The sequence below is a fragment of the Oenanthe melanoleuca genome, chromosome Z (assembly GCF_029582105.1).
Source record: "Oenanthe melanoleuca isolate GR-GAL-2019-014 chromosome Z, OMel1.0, whole genome shotgun sequence".
Taxonomy (NCBI): domain Eukaryota; kingdom Metazoa; phylum Chordata; class Aves; order Passeriformes; family Muscicapidae; genus Oenanthe; species Oenanthe melanoleuca.
In genome coordinates, this window is record NC_079362.1 from 11,858,640 (window position 1) to 11,874,339 (window position 15,700).

Below are 15,700 nucleotides of genomic sequence, written 5' to 3' on the forward strand. Positions count from 1 at the left end.
CGGTTCTTGCTTTGACAGGTTGAACTGCAGTCTGCAAAAGGCTGCATCATTTAGCTATTGAACAGGCTAAAACCAATATTTGTACAGGATTTTATGAGGTGGTTAATAGAGTGGAACACATTAAGGATGTAACATATCAGTAACATGAATACAAATTTACTACCAAAAAAAGAAAAAAAAAAATGCACATGGTGCATGGTGTCCAGACAGCTCTGAGTAATAAATTGAAAGTAAATTAAACTGGACTAGGTAGTGATTTTAGCTACTGTGAAGAATACCAAACAATAGTTGTAAACGAGTGGGTTACCTCTAATTTCTCCACAATTAAACCAAATCAGAGAAAGGCAAAAAGTCTTCCAAATGCTGTGATGCTTGCATGAAATGTACACACTTATACCAAATAGCTACCAAAATCTCTCAAGATTTATTATTAATTTTGATCCAAGACTGGCACAGACCTGATTTCACTAAACAAGGAAAACACCCAAGTGTGCTGCTAATCCTTTTAAACAAAGATTTCACAGAGAAAACCCTAGTAATGCAGTCTCAAGGAACACATCTAGGCTTCTGAGCCTGCTGACACATTGACCTGCTGCAGGCTGAAGCTGCTTGATTTGCTCCTCTGCACCTCTCACAGGCACACAGCCTTGCCTGAGACCCGCACCACAATGGCACAAAACCTCTGAGAGACACCTGCTTTAAAGGCACCCTTATAAAAATAAAACAACTTGTGGGGATGAGGTCTTTGTCAAATCTTTGGTCTTTTCTTTCTTACATGGGGTCACAGCACTTTCGGTTTCCTTCGGGAAGGAAACATAATTATAATGTTCAGGGCAGGGAGAAGAGTAAAGGGAAAGTACTTGTTTAACAATATCAGGAAGGCAAAAAAACAAAACTGCCATAAATCTATTTCTGTAAAAGCAATGTCTTTTTCTCTTTCTACTTCTTTTCTGAAAGTGTGTTTGCTTAGGGTTGCTGATTGCCTTGCAATTTTTTTGTTTGCTTTTTTTTTAACTTAAAAAGAAAACACGCAGAGAAGGGGGAAAACAACAACCACACCAAAACAAACAAAAACAACAACAACAAAAAAGCAAACCCAAACAACACTCCACCTTAAGAACTTAGGATGAAATAAACTCTTTTGGAACTTCCTTCCCTCCACCCCTCTTGCTTTTCTTCTTCCCTGCCTCTCCCCGCCCCGCGGAGGGTATCGGCGCGGTCCCCGGCGCACAGCGGGCTGGGGAAGTTCAATCCCAGTTCAGGGGCGGGAAGGGAACGCTGTGTTCTCGGCACGGCACTCGAGCGGCGGCGATACACCCTCGGCGGCAGCGCCCCGGGCTCCCCCGCCCGCAGCCGGCCCCGCTCCGCCGGCCCCGCCGCCCTTTGCCCGCCAGCTCCGTGCCAGCGCCGAGATCCTTCTCCCTCGCTTTAAGGCGGGTGCAGAGGGTCCTTTCCTTCCCAGCTCACCCTCCACCTTTTAGTTAGAGTGAAAGCACGTCCACGGAAAGGTTCCTGGTTTTGGGATGGATGGTGGGAACACCTCCCCCTTTCAGCAAACATCATTCGTGCAAGCACTAGATAAGGTGTTCTTGTTTGTCACCAGCACCTGAACTCCAGGACCGCACCCTGGGTTCACCACTGACTTCTGACTGGCCGCCAAGAGAGCTGACAAAATAAAAGGGGAACACCTCTTTACTGCTCAGGGCTGCAGCCAGCCAAGCCCCGGTACATCTCTCGGGAGGGAGGGTCCGTGCTCGGGTCAGTCTCCCAGCAATGGAAAGTGTGGCCTCATCACACCGCCTGTGTGCTGGCTAAGGGACCACTAGTAGGAATGCAAATGTATTGGGCTGGATTTGCCAAGAGGTGGCTGCGAAGTGTTGACTGCAGGGACGCTCTCAGCTGTGAGAGAATGTTCCCTGCTGACCTGTATATGCAAATTGTGGTGATTCATTGCTTCAGCAGTCACTGGGTCTTGTTTCATTTTAAGTGTAGGGAAGTGAGACTTGTAATGCACTCCCAGTATTTAATCTGGCCCTTTTTTCCTGTATTTGAAGAAATGCAGAGAACTGAAAAAGCCACAAGCATTCCATATGCATAAGAACACCGAGGCTTTTTGCTGCTTGATAACTTCTAATTGCAACCTGGATATGAAAAAAGTATGAATTCTTACAAACATGAAAAACCAGAATTGTTCTGAAACTAATCTATGCTTTTCTGACAGTTTGTTCCTAGTGTAAGGTTGTGCCAAAAAAAAAAAAAAAAAAAAAAAAAAAAAAGAGAAAGAAAAAAACCAATCAGGGGTCACCACAGCAAAGGTTGAGAGAAAAAGCCATGGGGAAGGAATGCTATTGTCCTTAACAATGTAGGTAATGCAAGCTAAAGGTGTCTGATAGGGAAGGCAGGCAGGAATCACGAGGTTGCAGAGAGATGCAGCTCAGGCCAATGTGCCACGTGGATTACTATAGGGAACAGGCTTAGGCTCTGGTTCTGGGCTGCAGAATGACAGCTCTACACACAGGGACACTTTCCAAAGTGTGTGTCCTAAAGCTTGTGGTACTTGCTGTCTTTTCAGTCTTACAATGCCTGAATGTAAGCAGTTTCCTTGTTGGCTAGTAAATGGAGCATGTTGAAGACCAAGTTATCTCCAGCTTTGCCTCAAACTTACCAGATCCATCAGCATGTAAAAAAGCCAAAAAACATTACTCATTTCCAGTTTTGCCTTCTCTAACAAAAATAAATCTCTGGCCTGAACACATTGTTTCTTCAACCCTCTCCTCCAGGACTGAACTTATGGTTCATTGGTGCATGAGTTTCAAAAAGGACAGAGAGAAACTTTGAAATTACTAATGAAATCTGCAGCCAAAAGAAAATATACCAAGTCTAACTGCATAGCATTAGCTTTCACAGCCCTTGGCTATTGTTACAATTTCTTGCACATGTATTATTTCTACATTGGGATAATTTGATATATGCAGAGATGAAAACTGAAAACAACTGGCTTCCTACAGAGTTAACTGGGTCATTATGGGGAAACTGAGATTTAAGTATTTTCTACAAAACCATGCAAGCGTTTGTATAACTTCCTGTACAAGTTCCTTCCATTTATTTCACTATTTTTCCATGTTTCTTCTGATGCCTTTATTTATTCTGAACTGGTACCCTGTTCCCCCATTTCTGACTGTCATGTCTCCACCAATTTCTGCAAATATACAAAAATACTTTGATCATTTTAACATGGAAAAATATTCCTCCTCAAATCATCTATGCTTCCCCCCTCAACTGAACAGATTAAATGCAGAATCCGATTATTCATAATTAATCTCTGGGCATAACAATGTTTTTATTTCAGCTTCAAAGGAATGATTTCACAAGATTTTTTTTCTGTGTCTTTTATTTTCCGTAGCTAATATGCTGCCCCAGTTCTACAGACAGTGGTGAAATGCAAGGGTTTCCTAAATTTTTATATATTGGCAAAAAATTGCAGTGAACACAAAAGACAATTGTTGCCTTCACATAATATAAATTCGAGGATCAATACTTCCCATACTGTAGCAAACCTACATCATTGTATGTGTGCACATACAACCCACACACACATGAACCTGCACAGTGGCTGGAATAGCTTCTGCAGTGCTACTAACAGGAAAGATGTTTATGGCCTGCAGAAGATAAACAAGGTCTCATTATGCACATCCATTTTTCAGCCAAACATATAACTATCTAAAACAAAAGTAGAAGCATCTTTTACCTCTCAGCAAGGATTTGGTGAGTCTTTGAATTCTTTGCATTTCATCACGTTAATTTTCCAGTTCTTGCTTTAGTTTCAACTGCTACCAAAACATTTGATATGCTACATACTCTGCTGTTGTTTCCTTAAATCCTAATGCCGACCTTTGAAGACAAGACAAAGCTGTAGTGTGTTTGTCTCCCACTCTGAAACACAGCTGAAACCACAAGATGGTAATGTGTGTGCAGCTAAGCAATGTTAATACAAAGCACAGTTCCCCTGTACTGGGCACTGGTGAGGCCATACCTCAGGTGCTGCCTTCAGTTCTGGGCCTTTCATGACCAAAAAGTCATTGAGGGGCTGGAGCAAGCCCAGAAAAGGGCAACAGAACTGGTGAAGAGTCTGGAGCACAAATCCTGTGAGGAGCAGCATCCTGGAGAAAGGGAAGCTCAGCTTTCTACAGCTGCCTGAGAACCGGCTGTAGCAAGGTAGAGGAACCAGTCTTCTCTCCCCGTTAAAAAGTGACAGGACAGGAGGAAATGGCCTCAAGTTGTGCCAGGTGAGGTTTAGATTGCATATCAGGAAATATTTTTTTTCACTGAGAGGGACATCAGGTATTGTAGCAGGCTTCCCAGGGAAGTGGTTGAGGGACCATTCTTGGAGGTATTTAGAGGATGTGTGGATGCAGCAGCTGGGGATAGGATTTAGTGGTGAACATGGTGGTGCTGGATTTAGCTGGATCTGATGATCTATGGGGAGGTGATGATAGCACCACATAGTAAATGAAAGTGAATGTAAGAGTCTGGATAACAGAGAATGCTGGAAGTAAAGCAAGCGTGCTTGAAACTTGTATGGCTTAAATTAGCAAACTGGTTGAGAAATTTGAGAAATTAATGGAATTTTTCAGAAGTATGATAGCACTATCATGCATTGAGTAGATTGGCGCTGGAGACGAAGGGTGAAGAATAGGAAAAACATATGGTGGTCACCCACAAAGCAACACTGCAAGTTGTGATAAAGCATTAACAATGAAAGCAAACGTTGAGACTGGAATGCCTATTCCTTTCCTCTAAGAGGTGAGGCCAAACGTTTCAATTGCCTTTCATGCAATTAAAAAGAATGGGAAGAATTCCTTTTAAAATCCTCTAAACTTACATGTGCCTTTTCCAGTCTTCCATTCTTAACACTTTATCCAAAAAGTTTGCTTTCCTGATGGTGGGGTACTCCTCCTATGCATATTTTTCCTATGCTCATGGCTGAGCTCCCAGACTTCTTTCAGCAGTCTGTTACTATAGAGACAAAGTAAGAAATATATAATCTTATATATACATGTTACAGTGCTAGAGAACACCTGGTGGCAACAGCAGAACAAAGGAAAGATAGAGCTGTTGCTCTTCCCAGCAGAGATATAACACATGGTTATAGCAGGTACTGCAAAACAAGAATATCTTTTATCAGTCTGCATTTTCCAATGGGACTAGATGCAACCATAGCGGTGAAGTGAGAGGCTGTGCAATGGTACAGCCTTTTAAGTTGGATATCAGTTGACCTAAGTGGTGGGAGAACCATGGAGATGCACAAGTACATGCACTATACTACTCAGTGCTAATAAGGGGGGTAGAGTTAGGTTTACAGTCCCCTTAAAACCATAGCTTGGCTGATTATGTATCTCATTACATCTGTGCTGAGCTATAAGGTCTTAACAAGCAGTTGGCTGTGATCCTGCAGCTCAATCAGTAAATCTGCCCTCTCATCCACTATTCAGTTTTTTCCTTGTTATTAACTAATGCTCTCTCAGGACAACTACTTCTCTGCCTCTGGTTCTCATGCTCCTTGGACAACCTCCTTCCTCTTGATATACAAATGCTGAGGATGTTTATGTAAGTTATTAGGATTATAATTTTTTTTTACTTTAATGTTCATGCTGCAGACAGAAAACAAATATCTTACAAGCCTCTCCCACCAGTGTCCGTAAGCATATCCAAATACTAATCCATTCTGACACTGTCAAGGGCAACAACATATCACCAGGGTGAGACTACTACCTCTCAGCAAAGCTGCAGGTCTTGATGGTATTGAATTGCAAAGGAAAGTTTGTCTGGATTTTTCTGTGAATGGTTGAACAGTCTCGATTGATCCATATTTTTGTTCTAAATCAGAGTGGGGTTAGCAGGCTTTATTCTCCCAGAATCATGAATTAAAACCTAGTAGGAAGGCATGAGGAAATAAAAGGTCCATCTTAGTGTAATTAGACCATGGTTTAGCCACCCACATAAAATTATATTCACTGCAACTTGCCCTTCTTGTAACTCAGTAAGAAATTACAAACAGACCAAAGGAACATGACATAGATTATAATGCATGCTCAGAGACACATTTCTGTTTCCCTTCTCCTCTATGTTTATTTGTTTTTGTGCACAGTGAGGTACCCTGGCCTAGTAAATACTCTTGCTCAGCAATTGTCTTAATCATTAAAAGCTGTAGGAGTTTGTTCAACCAAATGCTAAAAGCTTCAATTTCTTTTATTCTGTTTTAGGGAAATTCATTCTTAGCATAAATATTAATTCTTTGCAACCAGAATGAAAACAAACATATGAATGCCATCAGAGCAGCTACAATACTACTATGGAGTATTTTACAATTAAGTTTTGGGGTGGGATTTTTGTTGTTGTTTGACTGATTTTGTTTGGTTTGGGGTTTTTCTGTTTTGTTTTTTTTTTTCCTCTTATATTTCCTCAACATATATGTCAGACACAGCACTCCCTGCATAGCTGTAAGCAAAACTGGTCAAGAGTATGTGGGATTTTTAAGGACTCTGTTACATATTAAAAGCAAACTCTACAAACATATGTTTATGTGAGACATTTATCTATTTTACACAGTATTCGTACAGAACAGCCCAGACATTTAGTGGGTTAGGTCCTAGGTCACAACCATTTAACCCCACTTATTTATATTTTAATCAAGCCTGTATGTTCATCAGCCAACATCCACACTTAAGTGTGGGTGAAATGAAGTACTTACTAGGTTTCACTTTCTTTTTGAAATATAAATCCTTTGCTATAGAGGAGCAACAGATTTAAACAGTTGCAACGCTTGTTTGTTCCACGGTAACCAATAGTAGGTTATAGTTGTAGCTCCTGTGTAAAGCTTCATGCTTATCAAACACCGCAGTCTTCTCCAGCAGGAAGGAAGACGCATTGTTGATGCTGGTTGCAGTGCCTCATCAAGAGCTTTATTAGTAGCTTGCTGGCTTAGAATGTAGTGGATGGTGGAATGAATGGGGATAGATATTCACACAACAGAGACAGAAAATGTGATGAAAATGTGATTCGAGAGTTAAAAGTCATCATGATGAGAGGTCTGATCAGCTGAGTAATGATGGCTCTGGCCAATGGCCAGCAAAAAATCCTAGAGAATAAGCAGATAGTTTAAAAAATATTTTCAATAATTCAAAAGCTAGAACTGTTCCACATTGATCAGAATGAAATTAAAATTAGAATTAGAAATTATAGGGAATTAGAAACCAAAGTTAGGAAATGCTTCTTCAGAGCAGAGAAACCCATGTCCATATGAGGTGGGTAGGAAGCTGCCACTGTACTTCTCAGCATGAAAGATTGGATGTGCCAACCTCCTGATCAAATTCCAACATAAATACTTACACTCTGAATATATTTCTGCAGCTGAATTAAAAGCATTCCTCAGTTCTTCCTCTACACTTTTATGCTGTTTGAGAATTGACTTAATTCCTATGTAGTTCCTTCCAGCACAGGATAAAATGATAATTCCTATTCCTTCTCTTCAAGTCTTTGGAGATTCCTCAGGAAGGTGCAATAGAGAATGAGTATCATGATCTCTGGTAATTCTCTGGTAATTTACCTGGACTGCCTCTCAGAGATCCAGAGGGTGCTGGTCTGTAAGGATTTCTATTTTCCAAATGCCAAATGCAAATATGTTTGTGTCAGGGATACAACACACATTTGCAGGATTTTTTATACTATCTGTTAAATACAGATTGGCAGTGCATGCTCAGGCACTATTCGTCATGATTTCTCATACTTCTTTTCTTCATTGCATTTTGTTAAAAAAAAAAAAAAAAAAAAAAAAAAAAAGATGGCATGAAGAAGCATGTTGAAGACAAACTCTGTCAATAATTCCATAAATAACCCACTTACCAGAAACAATTTTGTGAAAGTTACAGAGTCCATCTAGAGGTTTACTTCACTTTCAAAGAGCAAGTTTACTTCTAGAGCAAATCGTGCTTTAGAAACTGAAGAACTTCACTGACTCCTGACATTTTGAGACACTGCATCTTTCAAAAAGGAAAAAAAACCAGACCTCATAATAAATTGTCATATTAATTTTTAAGGTTCCATTAATTGCTTATTTTGATAGGTCAGTCAGCAATATTCACTGAAACAAAATGTTGTTTAAAAATACATTGATTTATTGTCATTATGTATCTATCCAACCTCTTTTAAAAAGTGTAAAGCTTCATCTTTCTTATTGATAGCAATTGTCATGCCCTAGTGAGTAACTGAATACCTCAAGGGATTAATTTAGAGGCTCAGAACCTGTTTTGTATTTGTCCTGGAAGAATTTTTCACTATATGCTCTTTGTAAAAAACAACACCAGCAAACTCAAGAGCGATGTTTATTGTTTGTATCACCTAAAAATAAATTGTGTTCCCTACTAGTTGTGCAACACTGATAAAAATTAAAATGCTGTTTATTCTAAGTATAGTACTGTGTTTGTGCAAAAGGACAAATCATTCTGATCAGTGACAACTTCAGCAACGCACAGTACTTAATAGAAACAACAGCTAAAATTTATGGAAAGATATCAAGTAATCAACAAACATTGTGACTACAGAAAAGCTGCTCAGGGATGTGATATCCCAGCTTTTAAGAGAATTCTTGAGCGAGCTGTTCCCAAAGGGGGAACATTAACCACTGCTAAGGCTGTGCATTCTTGCATGCTGGGAGAAGCTGGAGAGCACTCCGTGTAATTTAGAGCTCCACCACCATAATCCACGTAAGGCAGGTAGTGTTTGTGAATGTTCCAGTCCTTTCATCAAATTTGAAGAGAAGAATTGTCTCGACCGGGTATGATGCTTTATCAGAGTGCTTCGACACCATTTGCATTCTTGGAGACAGACTACTCCTCAGCGAAATTATGTTACCTAGAGAAGGTAGCAATCACTTTGAAGCTGTTTAATGAGAACAAAGGTTACAATGACAACTAAAAGCGGAGATTTTAGACCAACTTTATGAGAACAGCGGATTGCAATCCCAAAAAACCCAAGGTTTGTATCTCAACAGAATAAGAAGGTGAAGATACCACATGATCTTCTGTACACAAACTTCCCAATTGCACCTGTGAGCATTTGCGAGATCTGTAACAACTGATCAAAATAAAATGAAATTTGCATCTGTTGCAAAGAACAAAGTCTTTCTGTGCTCACTCCAGTATCAATACTTATTCCATAAAGCACATTTATTTTATGAGCTAAGAGGGAAAGAAGATAATTAGGGAAATTCCTACTCATAGCTTCAGCAACCCGAGAAGCAGATAAAATCAGGTCACAGATTGTGTTCTTATTGGCGTCTGCTGAGTAGTATTGTTCTCTGTGGACCTCCTCTGGTACAGCAGACCGAAAGTCAGCAAATGCTTATATGTAAAATAGGAAGAATACTGTTTGTGCTGATGTTGAAATAGGCTTCTCAAAGTCATATGTACATGTAGATATACCTATGTGCAGATTTAAACATTTTTACTGTCTTTCATAGTCAGGAGAGCCCTCTTGGAAGGGAATATGTATTAATTTCTGCAGAAACACTAAAACTTCTTTTGCTATCATTCAATATCAGCCAATGTTGCTTTAGGAAAAATAGAATAGCAACTATATGCCTTCTTGATGAAGTGAATGCTGAAATCCTCAACACATCTGCTGATGTAAACATCAACAGGTAAATTGAATTTCCATTCACAATCTCACACAAAATTATGGATATTAAGTGGGACAGCACAGTCATTTCATATTTTCACCGTGGGCAGATGTTTGCTGAAATGAATCTTTATTATTTGTTCTTATATTGAATTCCAAGCAGGACAAATTATGTATCTGAACAGCTCTTGGCAGATTCAGGATCATGGGCAATAAGCCCCTTGCAGGTGTAAATACTAGTTGGGGCTAAACAAGCCCTGCATGCCACGAAATACTACATGCCATATTCAGATAATTACTTAACTAGCAAGCTAGGTAATTTAAATGAAGGACTTCAAGTGCAATATTGGCAGCAAGCAAATGATAATTTTACTGCAACCAGTAGAAGCATACTTAAATGTCTTTGGACTTCATGACACTAAATCCAAACTAAAGAGGCAAAATATATGCTTGCATTACAGGCCATTAGAAACCATTTTATATTTTCAATTCTGCTTCTGGCTGGTGTGACTTGACCAGAAACACACTCCACATAACTGAACTTCTGATAGACATGAGTTTGTGATGGGAGGTTCTCAGCTAGAGTAAATGGGACATATAAGGAGAATTTTCTAGGTTCTGCCACATTAAGTGAAGGAAGCTTCATGGCAGTAGACAAAATTAAGAAAGACTAAATAATAGACTCCTTTTATCTCTCTTCCCAACTCCTTCAAAGAATAAGAATGAATATTTCATACTAATTTTGTACTTCTAACAGCACTAGTTGCTCCTTGAACAGTATTAGTGATACAAAACTAACTTTTTCACAGAGAAAGTTGGCATAGAAGATGAAGCTAGACATGGTACTAGAAGGACTGCTTGATTTATCCTGCAAAGCTCCCTTGTAGCTGTCTTGTTGCTTCACTCAAAAACTAAACCTCTGCAGAGATTACACAGAGTTAAATTATTTGGTTTGGATGTCAGCACCATTATTTACACAGTATAAGGCCACCATGGACTCAGTGTTTTCACTGATTCTGTCTTTAAAAGATTTGTTCTCTGTGTATCGTGAAGTAAACAATAGGCTTACAGTCAGCTAGACCTACACAGCCAAGGTCTGGCTTCTCATCTGAACAATAAGGTTTACCTGAAATGCTGAACAGCACATTGCTAATCTTCAAGTCTGACATTCTGACCATGTCACAGAACTCTGAACCTGGAGCAGGATGTGCCATTTGTCTGATGCAGTGCTGAACTTGTAATACAAAAATAGTTAGCACTCAGCTATAAGTACCAATTACTGTTCTTCCTAGGTTTCATACAAATGAAATACATGTAAATATTTGCTCAGATATGTAAATAGATGCATTAGAAAGAAGGAACATGCATTCGTAAGGGAATCATGTCCTTTCAGAGTTCATGCCATGGAAATCGACTGTCTTTTGTGCCATCTGGTTGCCGAAGCCCTTGAACACATAATTAAATTCAGCTAACTGACATCTTGGTTAATATTTTTGTCATTCCCTGCACATTTCTTTTCCTCTGCTCACAGAACCAGGCAAATCTGCAATGCCTACATGCATGGCGATCCACCATGGAAGTCACACACACACACACAACAACTGTTTGAAGCTGAAACCAACATTGCATTTATGATGGCAAAGGTCCTCCACTATTACAGGCACTAATACTGGGAAGAATAGATGGAAAGTATTTTGCAGCTTTAAGAAGGGAAGAGGAGAAGAAAAGGGGAAAAGGAATGAAAAAGGGAAAGGGAAAGGGAGAGGGTAAAATGAAACAGGAAAAGGAAAGGGAACTCTGGTGCAAACAGAGATGCAACTGCAGTGACAAGTGTCTCAATCCTTTTGCATTGACAGGAACCTGTTGTGCCAGTTACTGAGGCAACAGCAAGGCATCTCATGGTATGTGTGCAACAATATTTATGTGCTTCTCAAGAACCTGTGGCAGGGCAGAGCTCTAAGGTGGACTTGAGATCCCATACTCAGTGGAGAGAAGGGCTTGGGAACTCAGGCTCTGCTGCACAGCCACGCTCCAGCACTGCCTGTGCTCCACACTAGAAGTTATGCAAGCAAATCAGTACAGTGAGCAAAAGCTAATACCCTCTTCACACCAGCAGTGCTGATTGGCTTTAATTTATCACTGTGTTAACTACCCACACTGGAGCTCACTTCTAATCGACTATCCTGGCAGGCAAAGCAGAGCCTGTTTCTGTCTGCCCTACAACAGCAGCCTTGGAAAGGCTTTCAGAGCAAGCATACTAAGTAGCAGGACATTTTAAGCACCCAAGAAAATACTAGGGATTACACAATTACCTTTAGCCACACTACTCTCCGGAAATTAGGAGTCTTAATCAAGTCAGAGAAAGGTTTCTACCAGCTCCTAGTCTGCCACCTGGACCAAAGCCCTAGCGTGTTCTGAAGATGTGGCACTTTCTAGAAGATAAGTCCTTAGTGAAAACTGGAATTTCCTATTTCCTGAGGAGACTGACACCCACAACTTTCCTCTTGAAACCAGGGACTCAGGCTGGTGGGTTACTCTGAAGAAGACAGTATCCACCCTTCCTTTTAAAACTATTAACTTTGAGAGAATGACCCCTTTCTTAGGATGCTTAGGTGGAACAGGGTAAGTTCTGAATCCCAGGCTTCCCTCTAAGGGCTCCTTAGGATTCTGCAATCAAACAGAAAGATATCACAAAGCCTCGAGCTGCTTTGAAGCTTGTTTAAAGGAGTTTCTTAAACTCTTCCCTAGGCTACTGCCACAAACAGCACAATGGGCCTGACCGGTTTGCTACAGCTGCCTTGTTCTTAGCAAGGGCTGAAATCCAGGCAAACTTGCCAACCAAATCCATATTGATATGAAGACCTAACTGTTCAAGGGAGCACACAGGAACTCAGAGAAATGTAAGACAGGTTAGGGAGTTTATGTTCTTTTAGCATGGAGAATCAGGTATTGAGCAGATATTTTTGATTTTTAATTTGTGTAGTGATTATTGTGATCATATGGTGTTTAATGTATCTAAAACCTCCTCTTTCTGTCTCACAAAACAGTCAAAATCAAGTTAACTAAAGCTCCTTTGCCACAGACTTTAGCTTAAGCTGATTTCAGTGCAAGGCTGACTAGAAGAGATTTTGCCTAAACCCAGTACAGGATAAAAACGTTAAAACAGGAGCACAGAAAAGGTGTGGCAGTGAAAATCAATGGCTAACTTTTATACAGAAAAGCATTTTTTAAGTATAAGAAAACAACTCAGTATTTTCTTCAGTAAGGTTATAATAGCATTTTTCATATCCTGGGGTTAATGCAGCAGTTGAGATAATGTTAAAGAGCAAGTTAACATTCTTAACTGACTCTTAAACAAAGCTTGTGCTGGTGCAGACAAACCTCAAAACAGGACCTACTATCATAAAATTTAAGTTCAGCTTCCCAAGATAAAACTTTCTTTAACAATGGTATCTTATTTTAGAAAAAATAATGGGTCTAGGAGAATGGGTTAAGGCCAGAGACATCTTTCTAGTCTCACTACTGTCCCTACAGATGATTTATGATAATATGGTGCAAATATGCAAGCACAGGCATACTCAAGTATCATTCAATTCATGTTGTACTACATGTGCAAAGGCTGTGTAGTATTGAAAGCTAAAACAGCACTAGGACATGAGCTGTTGAATTCACAAGACACCTTCACCAGCACCAGTAGACATAGAAGAATTAACATTAACAGTACCCAAAATCCTGAAAGGAAGTTAATATGTTGTCTTGGTTTAATACATTTGAGAGGGACACTTTAAAATTAGTTAACTCCCCTTAGTTTTAACCGATCCCTTTCCACCATTAAGGAGAAACAAATATGAGTAAAAACAACTGAAAAAATGTCAGTTTATTAACAAGCAGAAGTGGGTGGCTGCGGTGACCGCGTGGAGCGGGGCTGCTCCGCTTGCCCCAGCACAGTGCTGCGCTGCAGGCAGTTGTTGCAAAATTCCCACTTGAAACAGTTTTCGATTGTGAAATGTAGCTTCTAGAGTCGGTACCGTTGCGAGCAGAGGCAGGTAAAAGCCAAGAGGCGAAAGGAGCAGCGGGAGAGAGCCTTTGCCTCAGCGTGTTGACTTCTAAAGAGACCTCAGCACCCCCAGCCCCCGCCCTGCCCTTCTGTTTTGTGGCTGCAGGATCTGAAAGGGACAGCAGTAATTTTGGGCACAGAGAGATATGGAATACAGTTACCCAGGGTTACCCAGGACATAGGCTTGCACACTTGTCTTTTTCTGTCACATATTCCCAAAAATTGGCTCTGAACCTGCATTGACTATACCTGTCCAGCTATCAGATCACAGAACCACAGGCTGGTTGCAGTTGGAAATGACATCTGGAGTGGAGGTCACGTAGTCCAACCCCCTGACTGGACTCCTACAGCCTTGTTGCCGAGGGCCATGTTCCAGCTGCTCTTGATGTATGGAGCCTTCAGGGCTTCCCTGTGCAAGTGCCAGGGAAGTGGCATTGCTCAATCACCTCGGCTTGTGAAAAAGTATCTTCTGGTGCTCACCTGTGCTTTAGTTTGAGCCCACCATCGATTGTTCTGTGTGACCTCCCTTCAGGTGCTTGCACACACTCTTAAGATTCCTCCCACCCTCCCCAGAGCCTTCTCTTCTCCAGGCTGAAGTCACAAATCTCTGTCTCTTCTCACAGTAAAAGTCCCTTAAACATCTCTGCAGCCTCTGCTGGGCTTGCTGCAGTATGGCCATGTCTCTTTTGTTCTTGGGACTCCGCAACAGGACCCAGGCGTGACATCATCCGTGCTGAGGGGAGGGGCAGAATGCCCTCCCGGCACCTGCCGGCAGCACTGCTCCTCATGCAGCTCACGACACCATTCACCTTCTTGTTTACAAAAGCAAACTGCCGCTGTCTGTTCCACTTGGCGTCTACTGGGACACCAGCCTCTTCCTGCAAAGCTGCTCCTCAGACACCTTCTCTGGAAAGAATTTCTTCTGATGAAGAATCAAACCTCTTAAGCAAAACTCTCACAAGTGAACTGCATAACACAACCAGTGGCAATTCCCACATTATTGTAAATTTAGTTGCCAGTGCCCTCACAATTACAGCAATCCAGCATGTCTCCCATGCACTATAGCTGAGAAAGCTCTAAAGCCAGTCTGTGCTAATGCTTCAGGATTCCCACTGCTGGAGAATTTGCAGTAGAAGCAACACAGCCGTGAGAGATTGATTGCAAAAGATCCTCACTTCCTCAGGAGAATCGTCCAGGGAGAAAAATACAGGCATGTTCAATATCAACTCGTACTTCGGGGAAGTCTAATGTAGAGTCAGACAACACCCACCATTCTCCTGACTCCTCCATATTCCTCCCTGAACCCTCTCCCTGCACCTTTTGTTTTGTTGTTGTTTTGTGGGGGTTTTTTGTTTGTTTTTGGTTTTTTTTTTTTGTTTGTTTGTTTGTTTTTTTCTTTGGGGTGGGGGTGGTTGGGAGGTTTTTTTGAGCTTTTTTTGGGGGGGGGGGTGTTTGGGTTTTTTGTTTGTTTGCTTGTTTTTTGTTTTGTTTCTGATGGAAAACAGCAATAAAGGGGAAGGAAATTAGAGAAATAAATTGAATACTCTATTGGAAAACATTTTTTTTAAATAAGTATGATTTTCAGAATGTACAAGACCAGCATTCTCTGAGTTGTTTCCCTGCCTCTCACCCTCCCTAAAACCTTTTCGTCAAGAGCTGCTGCGCAGAAAATCTTGGATGATTAAGTTAAAGGAGAATAACCAGCTCTCTTGGCTTTTCAGAAAATTAACAATTTCAGGAGCTGTGCATACACAGAGGCCAGGGACACGGGGGGTGTTGGTGCTGTGGTAGAAGGGCGCTGCAGCTTTACTGCAGCAGGAAGGTGACGCCTCATCTCCTGGCAGCATCTCAAGTTTTGTCTGTGGGTTAATGTGGCACGGGCTCTATTTTTTTCTGGGTTAATGTGACATCTCCGTTTTGACAATGGGCTGTTGAGGAGTTAATGAGACACCGTCTCAGTCTGAGGGC